We start from the raw sequence: 14,954 nt of genomic DNA on the forward strand, positions 1-14,954 counted from the left end.
TACAGTATTGTTTTGCTCTTATAATGATGACCTTCTTAATATTACATTTTCTAACTTTACTGCTGGCGTATAGAGAAATGCCACTGGCGTTTGTCTTTTGATTTCATATTCAACCACCTTGCTAAAGTCACCTTTAATTCTAAAAATGTATAGATTATTTGCGGTTTTCTATGTACTCACTAATGTTATCTACAAATAATGATAGTCATATATTTCTTCCTTTCCAGTCCTAATGTCTTTATTTTTCATGTCTTTATTATTCTTTGACAAGGACCTCTAGGACAGTATTGAATAGCAGTGGCATTAGTGGGCATCCTTGTCTTATTCCTACAAATCAATATAACAAAAACAAACAACCTATTTGAAAAATGGAAAGGCCATAAGTCCATAAATTCACAGAGGAGGAAAGAATATATATAACCTGTAAATATACAAAAAGATATTCAATTTTGTTAGTACTAAAGAAGTACAAACCAAGACCACAGTAATGCTATTTTATTCCCATTCGATTGGCAAAAATTAAGAAACCTGACATCCTAAGTGTTGGACAGGATGTGGACCACTGGGACCCCTTAGGCCTTGCTGGTAGGACCCAGGAGATGTTGGGGGTGGGGCCTAGCACACAGGAAATGTAAGCTTATGTTATTGTTCAAGAGCTTGGGTTATTAGATGGTGGGCATAGATTCTGACTGCAGTCATCAAAGAATCAAACAAAAGGGTAAATAAGAGGGACAAATTATGAGTGTGTATCATAAACTAAGGCTTATAATTAATCCTATTCTGGGCATCAGACGTCCAAAAAATAAAAATAAAAAGGGAAATGAAACGTAAAAAAGAAAGTAAAATTCACTCACAATCCCATTACTGAGGAACACCTACCATCAACATTTTCTGAACATTCTTTCAGTCCATTTTTATGCACATTTGTAGATAGATTTGATTGACAGATGAGAGAGAGAGGCATAAATAATACAACTATAACAAAATTGGGATCATACTATATATGCTGCTTTATAAGTTTATGGGTTTATTTATTTACAGGTTTTAAAAACTGCTGTTGAAGACACAGCGGGGGTGGGGCGGGAAGGGTGAGCTGGGACGAGGTGAGAGAGTGGCACTGACACATGTACACTACCAAATGGAAAGCAGATAGCTAGTGGGAAGCAGCCGCATAGCACAGAGAGGTCAGCTCGGTGCTTTGTGACCACTTAGAGGAGTGGGATAGGGAGGGTGGGAGGGAGGCTCAAGAGGGAGGGGATGTGCAGATATATGTATACATACAGCTGATTCACTTTGTCATATAGCAGAAACTAACACAATGTTGTAAAGCAATTATACTCCAATAAAGATATAAATATATACATAAATAAATTTTAAAATAAAAATTAAAATTGCTGTTGTTTTTTGTGACTTAATCTAATGCTTTTCTGCTCAGAAATGTTTTGAAAGAGGAGACAATAAAAATGGTATAAGTTAATGAAAAAGCAGTTAAAGAAAAGAAAAATTAGATTTGAGTCTAATTTTTCCTTTGTAGATAATTGAGAAAATGGTGCTAATGACAGAAAAAAAAGAAAATTCTAGTAGGGGAGTTTCGGTGAAAGGTGATATATATAACGTTAGAGATTTTTGAGTTGAAGGTGAACATCCAAATTGTCTATTCGGTTGAAAATTCAAGCTACAGGTTTGAATGTGAAAATAACAAGAGATGTCAGTTTGGGGGTCATCAGAGTGAGGATGATGATCGAAGCCATGAACATGGACATTAGTGATGCCTAAGGAAGAAGAAGGATTTGAAGAGATGATCGATGCTAAAAGAGCACTATTATGAAGGGATAAATGAGCAGAGACTTCGTGAAAATCCAATATTTGAGAAAGTGAAGAGAAGGGAAGTGCAAGGGCTCCAGAAAAGAAGAGGTCAGAGAGATAAGAGAACAGGACAGTGTTGATGGGAGAAAAGGCAAGACTTTGAGGGTCAGTAGGGTCCAGTGCAGCAGCAAAAATGGAGGAAGATAAGAAAGCATTGTTGGTAGAGTGTGTGGAATAGAAATTCCATTGGAAGGAATCAAGGGGAGTAAAAGAAATGGAAATAAATGAGGAGTGTCTTGAGGGCTGCAGCTCTGTGCCTTGAGTCAGCTGTGGGTAAACCAGTTAATCTCCCAGCTCCTTGGGGTGTATATTTTCATCCCTGCCAAAGAAGGGCTTGGGGAGGTTAAGGCCACACTCTTTGCAGGTAAGTACAGGATTCTGACCAAGCCCTTTCCACTCTGCCATGTTACCTTCCTTCCTACCAGCCTTGAGAACCTCCAGCACAGACATTTCTATTTCCCCGGGGCTGAATGCAGGCCTGGCACTAGTAGGTGCTTTTCACTGTTTGCTGGGTGAATGGAAGAATGAAGACATTGTAAGGAAAGTTCTCAGAGGCTCCTGGTTGTACCCTGGGGAACGGTGTGTCTTTCTCCAGCACGTATTCTCATACTGTCAGAGCTTAAACACCAGGCCACCCTGGTTCTGCTTAGAAAATAATGAATGTATCCTGTCATTCAGGGAGCAAACTGCTAGTGGCTAAATATTTTTTAATTTTAAATAAGTACCATGGGACTTTAGGGCTGAAGGATGAAGGCTCCTTAATTTGAACTTTAGCATCTTCGTATCGTTATTTGTCTTGAATATATGGTACAAGAATACTGACTGCATATGTATTTGCTAACGTCCCTGAAATGATTTGAAAATGAAAAGCCTTAAGAAATCACATTTGCTATTTTCCAAAAGAAATAGAAAAAAATGTGACATCTGTAGTCTAGATTACACAAGAGAGTTATGTTTCTTTCTTTTTTAATCTGTTTACTGACAGGAAGAAAAAAATAGCAATAATGGGGGAAAATATGCTTCTGCCTAACACATGATTTGGCCGACAGCACAAAGAATCAGATATTCTACAGAAAACTGACAAGCTAGGTAGTGATTGGGATGAAGACGCAGAGTTCTCTAAATATCCACAAATATTTCTGTCTGATGCTTAACATTCACAAACCATTAGATCCAACATGTATATTTATGGTTTGATAATCAGCTGTCATTAACAGATGAATAAACAACATAATGTTCATGTTTAGAAGGAATATACAAATGGGAGACATAACGCCAACAGCCCAAGAGCATTTACCTTATTCCTCTCCATAAAAAATAAAGAGAAATGAATCTCTGTAATTTTAATCGTTAAAGTATATCTGATATTCTGTTTCAGCTGGCAGAGCTTCAGATAGATTTCTTTTTTTCACATGAAATTTACGATGTCAACCTGTCTCATCAGTTAGGAAAAGTTGCATTAAATTTACTAGATTAGAGATAATCATTCCATGGCTGTGTCTACATAGTCAACCCACAGCAGAGTCTATGCAAATCCAACAATCCAACAATGTCTTTCAAGCTGAGAGAATTATTCAGTAGTTTTAGTTGTAGCTCTTACCAGCTTAGGCAAGTCACTTAACCTCTCTGTAGCTCAAATTCTTCAACTGTAATGCAGAAATAATGCCATTGGCATTAGCTACCTCATGAGTTATGATAATGGACCCAGAAGAGGTATGTCAAGTAAAACTCCAGACACTGGAGTATTACATAGATGGCAGTGTGATGCTGTCATCCCAGTGCAGTGGGAAATTGGCATGACGCAAATACACCTGACATGGAGTTGACTGGCTGCTGATCTCCTGCATAGCAGCCCTTTTACAACTCAACAGTATTTGTACACCCATGTTCACAGCAGCATTCTCACAACAGCCAAAAATGTAGAAGCACCCCAAGTGTTCATTGATGATAAATAGATAAATAGAATGTGGTATGTACATGAAATGGAATATTATTCAGCCTTAAAAAAGAAGGAAATTCTGACATGCTAAAACATGGGTGAATCTTGAGAACATTAAGCCTGTTAAACAAGACAAATACGATAGGATTCCACTTATCTGAGGTCCCCAGAGTAGTCAAATATAGAGACAAAAAGGAGAAGGGTGGTTTCCAGGGAGTGGGCAGAGGGAATGGGGAGTTGTTTAATGGGTGTGGAGTTGCAGTTTTGTAAGATGAAAAGAGCTCTAGAGATGGATGGTGGTGATGGCTGTACAACAATGTAAATGTACTTAACGCTATTGAGCTGTGCACTTAAAAGTGGTTAAGATGGTAAGTTTTATGCTATATGTATTTTACCACAATTTAAAATTTAAAAAAATTTTAAACAATGAAGCTATCAAAAAAAAAAAAAAAAAAAAAAGAACCTCCACAGTAGCTTTCCAGATCAAGATTGAGCCTCAGCATTCTCCTTTCTCCTGAGACCCCATTAAAATAATATTGAAGAAAATTTAAAATATAGGAGCATGCACCAGTGAAGGGAACTGGAGAGAGCCATCAGAGAATAAGTAATTTAAATGAATTTCTAGATGATGTAAAGGCAACGGGAGACTCTTGGTTATTGAGACGGAGCAGAGTGGGGAAGAACCTGGGGCGCAGGAGAGTTCAGTTGGCGCAGAAGTACCCAGAAAGTCTCCAGACTTGGAAACTGCAGACCTCCAGGGGGCAGCAGTGAGGAGTTGGGCTGAAAATGGGCACTTGTTAAAGGTCTCTATTTTGAATGGTTAAGTCCCCACACAGACTCACACATCCCTTTCTCTGTAGGCCCAACAGGGGTTGGCCAGGCATTACTACCTAGGGGGAAGAAAATGGAGAGTTCTTCTCTAAATCAATTTATTTAATAAAAGTCTAGGGTGAACAAGGGCAGTTGGTGAGGGTGCTCTTGGCCCAGAACAAAGCACTCATTCTGGCATGTGGGGCAATCCCATCTCAGAAGCTGACTCTTAAGGCCCCTGCACCCTAAGGAATGCTAAACCTTCAGGTCAGCAGGCCCCAAACATAGCCTCAGGCCCCCAAACAGGCATTTTTATCCCCTCTTCTTTAAACGCACCAGGCATTTGAGGAAAATCTGCAACATTAAAGGGAAAGATAAATAAACAAGAACATCAGCAAAAATAACTGCAAGAAACAGAGATAACTCAAGAAATAGAAAAGGAATTTTTTAAAACTCTCTATTATCCTCAAAGAGATTTGAGATTATATTGCATCATTAAAATAAGAATATGATGTTATAAAAGAAGGAACAGACAACAAGCGTTAATATATATGTATATAAACATAACAGATCTGAAATAAAATAATACATGAAATAAAAAAGTAAAATGAAATAAAAAATACAAGGGTTGGAAGATGATGTCAAGGAAATCTAAAAGATGAAAAAAGGACAGAGAGACACAAAACGTTTAGCAGAAAAGTTAATAAATATGATGGATTCATCCAGTAAGTCCAATATTCATTTTAAAGGATTCTGAAAAGAAAGAATAGAAAAGACAGAGAGGAAGAAACTATCAAAGAAATATGGGGGGGAAAATTCCCAGGGTAAAAGAAAAAATGAGACTTCAAATTAAAAGCATGAAAGTAAAAAGGCCACATGTAGACATGGAAGCAGACATCTTCTACAGCTGACCCCAAAACAATTTCCCTGCTAACAGGTCTCCAATTTGGGGGCCGAGGTAGCAGGCAGACATCCTTTGACATCAGGAAAGTATACCCCTTCTAACCCCAGGGAATGAATTATAATTGGTCTTAACAACTATAATAAATTACATTCTCTTTCACCAATGAGTGTTGTCTTAGTGTGTTCAGACTATAATGAAATATCACAGGCTGGGTGGCTTATAAACAACATTTATCTTGCACACTTCTGGAGGCTGGAAGTTCCAGATCAGGGCTGCAGCATGGTTGGGTTGCGGTGAAGGCCCTCTTGCAGGTTGTAGATGGCTGACTTATTGCTATGTCCTCAACATGTGGAAGAAGCGCTGAAGCTCTGTGGGGTCCCTTTTGTAAGAGCACTAATCCCATTCATGAGGGCTGCACTCTCATCACCTAATCACCTCCCAAAGGCCCCATCTGCTGATCGCTAATCACCTCCTAATCATCTTGGGGGTTAGGATTCAACATAGGAATTGGTAGGGACACAAACACTCAGATGGTAGCGAGTGTCCAGGGGTCGGTATGCGGCCAGGCTCTGGCCAGTGAGATGCCGAGACGTTATGGTACGGGGTGGGTGTGGGGCTCTTACTTTCACAGTAAGGTTCGAGCCTCGTAGAGAGAGGCGATTTGCCTCTGCTTAGTTGCAGGGTGTGGTGTGGAAGCTGTCTTCCAACCAGGAGGCGACAGGCACAGCAATGAGAAGACTCCTTTCCTTCTACATCTTGGTAAAGCAGGACCCACAGAAAAGGCCCTGAATATTACCACTGGATTGGTGCCTCTAACCTGGGACCATCTACTTAAGTGTACTGCTTAAGCTGCTGTTAATTGGATTTTTTGAGGAGGAGGTTGTTTTACTTGCAGTTAAAAGCATCCCGAACTGATATAGCATATCTCTGTAAAATTTCATAGCAAGAATTAATAAAAGAGCCTAATGGCTTCCAGAGAGGAAAAATACCTACAAAGGAACAAGAGTTGGGTTGGCATCAGACTTACCATCACCAAAATAGATGCTAGAAGGCAGTAGAGCACGATCCTCAGAATTCTGCAGGTGTATCGTGCCTTGACCAAGGTCCTGGCTGGAAGCAGATGGTACGCTTGAGGGATTATTAAAAAGTGTTCAACGAAGTTGTTCAAATACAAGGTGGAGGGAATTTATTCCTAATCCACTCTTTTGAGGAAATTACTTGAAGATGGAATTTCAGAAGGAGAAAAGGGGCAGCCCTTCAGAGTTGATGCAACGGGCCAGGCATTTGTACACCCACAGTAACCACCCAGTGGACGCAGGCTACCCTTAATAGGGCCTGAGAGGGACAGAGCTGTGAGCCGTCAACAGCCCACTCATCCTGCAGCTGCAGGGATAAGTGCTTTGCTGCTGATGGGTAGCTCAGCGTTGCACCCCCAGGTCCAGTCTACTCCATCCTTGACTGCTTCTTACACTGCCTAGAAATGTGTCTGACACAAAATATGCAGTTGGATGTTAACCACTTTTCATGAATGAGTGAATGAATGAATGAACCAAAAAATGGCAGATGAGGAGATGGGCAGCACCCCTACATGCTCCTGCACGTAAAGGGTCTTGCAGGTCCATGAGGATGGGAAGACTGGAAAATTTCTCTTAGTTTTCTTACCACCAAGAAGATGTCCGTGATTTAAGGAAGGGAGGGGCCCTCAATAATTACTAACATGGAGATTTCTGCCAGCCTGGCAGGAAGGGGGACTATAATTCAGTTTAAGGAGGAAAAAGAAAGTGATCTTAAGTGCCGGTCTAGATTTGTCATCACACTTAATACTTAGAGATTGTGAAACAGCTGAACATTCCCATTTGATTTATAGGAAAGTTGAGGCTCAGAGATACGAAGCAACCTGCCCAAGGTCATAGTGAGTGAGTGGCAGAGCTGGGCTTGGAACTTGCACCTGACTCCAAACTCCACTGCGTCACGCCTAACACCCTGGTAAGTTCTGTTCTGTATTCCACTCCACCATTATTTATTAAACAGGTTCTTAGGGGGCATCCTGGGGATATCTTACAAAGATAACATTGTTTTGCCAGAAAATGTATTTGAAACATGGAGTTTTTAAAAGTGTTGTGGCTCCCAAGACATGGCAACCTATATAAAAGTTGGTGAAGGTGGTTTTGCGGGGTCCTGAGATCTGGCTGGAGGTCCTGTGTGTTCCGAACCAGGTCTGCTGGACATGGAAAGTTGGGACAGCAGAGAACCCAGAGAGCAGGATGTTCACACTATGGCACAAAATTCCCAAACGTCATAGAAAAGGACAGGAAAAGAAATGCCCTTTCTTTTGCTGATCGTGGTACTTTCCTTGCCAAGATGGCAATTCCTCATCTGCTGGTCCCTGGCACCAGAGTGTAAAGTTCCCGGGCAACAGCCAAAGCTTCTAGTTCAATGAGACCCTTGCTGTGTCTCCCGGCAAGAGTGGGTTCTCTTTGAGAGCGAAAAACTTTCTTTCAATAAAGTTTTTATTTTAGAATAGTTTTAGCTTTATAGAACAATCGTGAAGATAGTACAGAGTTCCCATATGCCCACACGCAGTTCCTCTATTGTCAACATCTTTCATTAGTATGGCACACCTGGGCTTCCCTGGTGGCGCAGCGGTTGAGAGTCCGCCTGCCGATGCGGGGGACGCGGGTTCGTGCCCCGGTCCGGGAGGATCCCACATGCCGCGGAGCGGCTGGGCCCGTGAGCCATGGCCGCTGAGCCTGCGCGTCCGGAGCCTGTGCTCCGCAGCGGGAGAGGCCACAGCGGTGAGAGGCCCGCGTGCCGCAAAAAAAAAAAAAGAAAAGAAAAGTATGGCACACTTGTCACAATCAATAAACCAACATTCATCCATTATTATTAACTAAATGCATTATTTCTTGAATGATAATTAAATTAAAATATAGTTAACTAAATTATAATAATTATTCAGATTTCCTTAGTTTTTCCCTAATGTCCTTTTTCTGTTCCCAAATCCCATCCAGGATACCATATTTTATCATCCTATCTCCTTAGGCTCCTCTGAGTTGTGATGGTTTCTTAGACTTTCCTTATTTCTGATGACCTTGACAGTTCTGAGAAGTACTAGGTCAAGGATTTTGTAGGATGTCCCTCTGTTGGAATTTGCCTGATGTTTTTCTCATCTTAGGCTGGGCTGTGTGTTTTGACAGAGGGAGAGTGTCATTCTCATCACATCATTTCAAGGGTATATTCTATCAATAGGACATCACTGTTGAGGTTAACCTTGATTAACTGACTAAGGTAGTGTTTGTCAGGTTGGAACTTTTTTCAGAGAGTCCAGAGCTGTGGAGACAGGAAGCACAAAGTTCCCCAGTCAGTTACTGGGCGTGATGGTAAGCAGGGCCACACCTGCTTCCACTCCTTAGATCCTGGAACCGTGCATTCTCCTTACTAGAGACGCAGGGCCAGCCATAGAGTGGTGTCTGATTCAATGAATATACTGTGTTCTGAAGGCTGGCACACCAGCCTTTCAAGAGTGCTGCCTCTGAGCTGGCACAGCCTTTAGAAGGCCGTTCCAGCATTCACTGAGGCCGGCTGCTGCAGGCTGGTGCAGTGTCTGATGCGAACAGTGGATCCCACAGTCAGGGGCTCAGTCCCACACCTCCCTCACTGAGAAGTGGGTCCCCTGGTTGAATGTTATAGTTCGTGGGGTTCCACGCCTACAGATCAGGCATTCCGTAAGCCACCAGTTAATAGTGCTGGCTGAGCCTCTGTGGCAGGAAAGGTAAACCCGTAACTGGAATAAATATCTATCCCTCTGAGGATGACTCGCGGGCCATTCCAGAATGCAAGGGCCCTATGAATTTGATTTGCCACCAAGTGACTGGTTGGTCTCTTCAAGGAATAGTGCCATATCAAAGGTTCGGCATGGGTCTCTGTTGCTGCAGGTTGGACATTCAGAGGCGTCAAGAGCTAGACTGACCCCCGTAAGTGGGAGTCCACGCTGTTGAGCGCACACATAGCCCTCACCTCTACCCTCACGGCCCCTCCACTCATGTGCCTATGTTGTCACTTCTAGGTGGCCAGTGACGAAGTCTGGTTAATGTCACCTGGCTGAGTCATTTTGTCTCCTTTGTTGTTCAGTTCTTCGTTTGTAGTAGATGCTCTGCAATGAGCATTAATATGTGATATAAAAATCTTCACACTTTGGGGGGCTTCCCTGGTGGCGCAGTGGTTAAGAATTCACCTGCCAATGCAGGGGACACGAGTTCAATCCCTGGTCCAGGAAGATCCCACATGCCGCAGAGCAACTAAGCCGTGAGCCACAGCTACTGAGCCTGCGCTCTAGAGCCCACGAGCCACAACTACCGAGCCCGTGTGCCACAACTACTGAAGCCCATGTGCCTAGAGCCTGTGCTCCACAACAATAGAAGCCACCACAATGAGAGGCCCACACACCGCAACTAAGAGTAGCCCCCGCTCACCGCAACTAGAGAAGGTCTGCGCGCAGCAACGGAGACCCAATGCAGCCAAAAATAAATAATAAATAAATAAATTTATTTAAAAAAAAAAATCTTCACACTTTGTGCCCATTCACATATGTCCATCCATGCGCCTCGACACCACTGCCTTGTCTCTGACCTTCCAATCCTAGCCAGCTGCCCAGGTTAGTGGCCACTGCCCAGGAGTCTATATATATTGTCACTCATGCCACTTCTTCTTGCACATAAAGCAGATGACACTACTCACTTCAGCAATGGTCCTTGGTCTGTCACCCACCCAGGAGTTAAGGAAAGGACTTAAGAAGAGTATAGTTGTCTCAGGATTGGTGGCTGTGAGAACCCATTGTGTTTTTGTTTGGTTGGATCATTTGTGGTGGCGGTGGGAGTGGGGGGGGGGAGGGTCTCCTAATGAGCCCCAACCCCCAGATCATAGATCAGTATAAGACACATTGTACCAAAGCCAACTGAATCTCTCCATGTACCTGCCCTTAGGCCTACTATACTCATGACACGAAAGGATGTGTTCATAGTAAGCACAATATTTAAATTAACTCACCAACGTGACCTGCAACATACCACATATTATATCTTGATCACTGCTCTCATTTTCTGAGGTTCTTCTATGTGCCAGGCACTGCGCTATGCCCTTCACCTGCATTATCACATTTAACACTCGTGGCAGCCCTATGAGTTTGGCAGTTTATTATTATTTTCATTTTACGCTTGAGAAGACAGAAGCTCCAAGAAGTCACCCAAGTCTGTCTGATTCCATACTCTTAACCACTGTGCTATTGGGATTCTAATACGTTCTTTTGAGAACAATTATGCTGCTTAGAAATACACCTATGTATGCAGCTATAGATATCTGTATACAGATATACACCCAACTAGGTATTATGGACTGAGTATTTGAGAAGCTGGAGGAATAAAAATCCTCTTTGCCTGTGCCTCTCATGGGCTGGACCCAATGGGAGGAAGTTGGAAACAAGAGAGTGTATTGACACAGCCCATGTGGGCCACCGGAGCACAGAGCATCTCTAGGGTGAGGTGGAGAAGATGGAGAGCAGATGTATAGAAGGGAACCATCACATTGATTTGTTGTCTGCCTCCCCAACCAAGATGTAAGTTCTAAGAGCACAGAGTTGTAGGGACTTTTGTCACTGTTGTTTACTGATATATCCCAAACACCTAGAACTGTTTCTGATACAGAGTAGGTGCATGGTTAAACAAATGAATGATTTATTGTCTGAGCTGGCTGAACAACCAACATCATCTAAGTTAGGAGTCAGCAAACTACAGCAGGGGCCAAATCCTGCCCCCTTCCTGTTTTTGTAAATAAAGTTTTATTGGAACACAACCACACCCATTTGTTTACATATTGTCTATGGCTACTTTTATGCAATAACAGCAGAATTAAGCAGGTGCTACAAGACTACATAGCCTGCAAAACTGAAAATATGTACTATCTTGTCCTCTCCAGAAAAAGTTTGCTGACCCCTTTGGTTGTAGGACTGGGCTCCAGGGAGAAAATAAGGAGACAGTGGCCAGGAGCTATTGAATCTCCAGACCTGAGCAGCTCATGATGGGAAACAATTTCTGAGCCCAGAATTCTGTTTAGTGCACTACCTCTGCACAAACCCCAAATGATCCTAAAGAAGCAAGTCTTCTTAGGCAAAAGGAAACTCCTTCACAAGGACACCTCAGCCATAGGCGAAAATAATGATGTCATTGGTAAATAGATGTTTTATCTGAGGAGCTTCAGTGGGTTCTCATCTTATTAATCCTGGTGACTTATGTAGTGAAGAGGTGCCTGAAGATGGTTCTACCTAAAGAGCTTCCATTTGCCAGACTTCTTGGGTCAAGCAGAGTAGGACAGTCCTGCTCTCCTGTATGCCCTCTGCTCACCAGAACCCTCTCCTTCTAGAGTCTCCTCTAGAGAGACTAGAGGGTTTAAGTTCAACGAGGAACCACATTTTCCCCCTCAGTTTTGGACCTAGAACCACAAACTTCAGCTCAGGTGTTTAGCTTTGGGGTATGGTAAGCTGAGGGGTATGGAGCGTAGAGCAGGTTAAATTTCCAAAGGACCTTCAACGTGGCAGGATGAGGTAGGGGAACCTTTTAAATGCTCTAAGCCACCAAAGCTGAGTGTGACTGCTTCTATACTTCTCAGCCCCCTGCTGGTCCTTCAACAGTCATCCTCTTAGTCTCCCTCCCAAAAAGGCATCTATAACCATCACTTTCTGTTATGGACTGAATGTCTGTGTCTCCTTAAAATCCACATGTTGAAGCCCTAACCTCTGATGTGATGGTATTTAAAGGTGGAGCTTTTGGAAAATAATTAGGTCATGATGGTAGAGCCTTCCTGACTAAGATTAGTGCTACAAGACTATATGGCTCACAAAACTGAAAATACTTGCTATGTGGTCTCGGTCATGTGAGGATACAAGAAGGTGGCTGTCGACAAGCCAGGAAGAGGACCCTCACCAGAACACAACCATGCTAGAACCGTGATATTAGGCTTCCAGCCTCCAGAACTCTGAGAAATAAATGTCTGTTGTTTAAGCCCCCACCCCCAGGTATTTCTTATAGCAGCCTGAGCTGACTCATCTTTCCCATCCCGGTGGGGTGCCTCCTGCGTCTACACTCCAGTACTGCATGGCAGTCCTCTCCACAGAGCCACCAGGACAACCGGAGACATCAGTCAGACTGAAATTCTTTGCACGCAGAGACACATCCTCTGCACCCATAAAATGGCTTATTTGTACCCATTGACTGCATGGACACCAACAGTCAGTCATTTGCATCTGGGATCATCCAGCCAAAAAGAGTAACTGAGTCCTGACTCATGGGAGCAAGGTTTTGCTGATGCAGCACTTATCCACTTCTCCTGGTGAGCCTTCACTGCGGTGAATGAATTATCCTCAAGGGTTTCAGTAACTCGCTGATCAATCTATGTGCCTGGGGACACACCTATTATACCACATAAATTGTGGTTCTGCTAACCTGCAGTGAATACAAGCAACTTATTACTGGAAGCTTCCTTATATTGCCAAATGTAGCAGTAGTAATATTATTAATATTTCATTTGGAGGAGCCAAAACTGGGAACACAGAAGACTCACTCCACCCACCACTACTCAGCACGCACTTTCAGAATATATGAAGTAGTTCAGAGAGACACTTGGCTAATTTGGGGTGACTTTATTGTAACCTGCACTAGTCTTGCTTTATTTCACAACATTCGTTTTTGAGAGCCTTTGGAGAACAAGGCCCATGAAAAGGTATTTCTGGCACCGCGGGGGTTGTCTGTTTGGTTGTTTGCTGTAGTAACTGCTTAAAGACAGTTGGAATGAAAGCTTAAATACTTACGTAATAGAGAGAGAAATGTACTCACATCTGTGTGTAAAATAAGCAGATACAACGGTGCTCAAATTAGATCTGATTCTCCCCCTAGAATTGGCAATGTGTAAATGAGGCTGGCAAGTGATGGCAGGCGTCAGGTGACGGCCGAGCGAGTGTGGCAAAACTGCAACGCCAGCTTTGTCCAGGCGGCTACTGTCAGGTGACTTGCCCGTCCATAAAGAAGCAAATGGAAAAGATCGCAAGAGTTGGGATGCTGAGATAGCAGAACAGTGATTTGAGGAGTGCCAGCAAATCAGTGTTCAGTCAACATGATGTTTGTCTGAAGTCCAGTAGAACTGCCAGTTCAACATTTAATTCACTCACGCCCAATCCACCCACCATCCCAGGCAGGCTTAATATAAGCAAGATTGCCCTGGTCCAACATGTCTCTCATAAAAGAAAATGATCATTCTTATGGGTTCCATTTTACCAGTTACTGTGGAAACTGATACGATATTCTGGTGCCATTTTGAAAATTTGAATCCAATGTAGGCCGCACTGGAATGAAAACGAAGATGCTTCCTGAAGCTACCGCTCGAGAAAAAATAAAAGATGTAAGGAAAAAGCATGGATAGCTCCGCAGTTATCAGCTAATGCTTGTAGTAAAGACCTGGACTTATGGTTTGTTGTTTTTTTAACACTGACATCTTGGCCCTGAAGACTAATGTTTGTTCACTTGTTTAGAATAAGAAGTGGGTTATGCTGGTTTGGAAACTCAGAATGAAGTGGGATTTTTTTTTTTTTTTTTTTTAAATTCAGAATATATTACCGGGCTTCCCTGGTGGCGCAGTGGTTGAGAGTCCGCCTGCCGATGCAGGGGACACAGGTTCGTGCCCTGGTCCGGGAAGATCCCACATGCCGCGGAGCGACTGGGCCCGTGAGCCATGGCCGCTGGGCCTGCGCGTCCGGAGCCTGTGCTCCGCAACGGGAGAGGCCACAGCAGTGAGAGGCCCGCATACCGCAAAAAAAAAAAAAAAAAAAAAAAAAGAATATATTACCTACCAGTGGGATTTGAAGGGAGAGGGTCTGGCTGAAAGCAAAAACAAGCCTCTCACAAGGCCATTTCAACAGCCTTCTTATGCTCACGTAGAAAAAGGAGAGAATTGAAAAGAAGTAGGTCCCTTAGTGTTCTTAGTGTGTGGAAAACAAAGCACAGCTTCCTCTTCACTTTTCTATTTTGTAAACAGTTCGATACAGTAACATTGCCTCCTGTTTTCATTTGACTGACTCACAGTATGAGGTCAAGTTGAAGAGCTAAAAGGAAGTCTTTGCGAGGGATGGCACTGAAAAAAGTTCAAGGCTCTCCCAGGAGGCGGGGTGGGGAACTGCGGGGGAGTGGGGCAGGAAGGGGTTGCTGGCCATGACCTTGGGACACCAGACCTCGAGGCCCTGCACAGGCAGAGCGGGGAGCCATCTGTGGTCAGGCTTTTCTCTGGCAAAGGAAGGGGATGGTTTGCCCTCAGTGGTTGCCAAAGCAGACCCACCCCACCTGAGGAGGCGTTTAGAAGGCTTTCTCCAGGCGGGCTGCCTACCTGCCCGAGAAG

At 43.3% G+C, this 14,954-nt stretch overlaps 1 long non-coding RNA gene across 1 annotated transcript in view; it reads left to right on the plus strand.

The window, feature by feature from the left end:
* LOC307174879 overlaps nucleotides 1-14,954 on the plus strand; it is a 157,400-nt gene that overhangs the window by 121,960 nt on the left and 20,486 nt on the right. Inside the window, exon 2 of the long non-coding RNA XR_013824192.1 lies at nucleotides 7,387-7,505. This is a non-coding gene — a long non-coding RNA (uncharacterized lncRNA). The remainder of the gene's footprint in view (nucleotides 1-7,386; nucleotides 7,506-14,954) is intronic.

Source organism: Stenella coeruleoalba (assembly GCF_951394435.1).
Source record: "Stenella coeruleoalba genome assembly, chromosome: 16".
Classification (NCBI taxonomy): domain Eukaryota; kingdom Metazoa; phylum Chordata; class Mammalia; order Artiodactyla; family Delphinidae; genus Stenella; species Stenella coeruleoalba.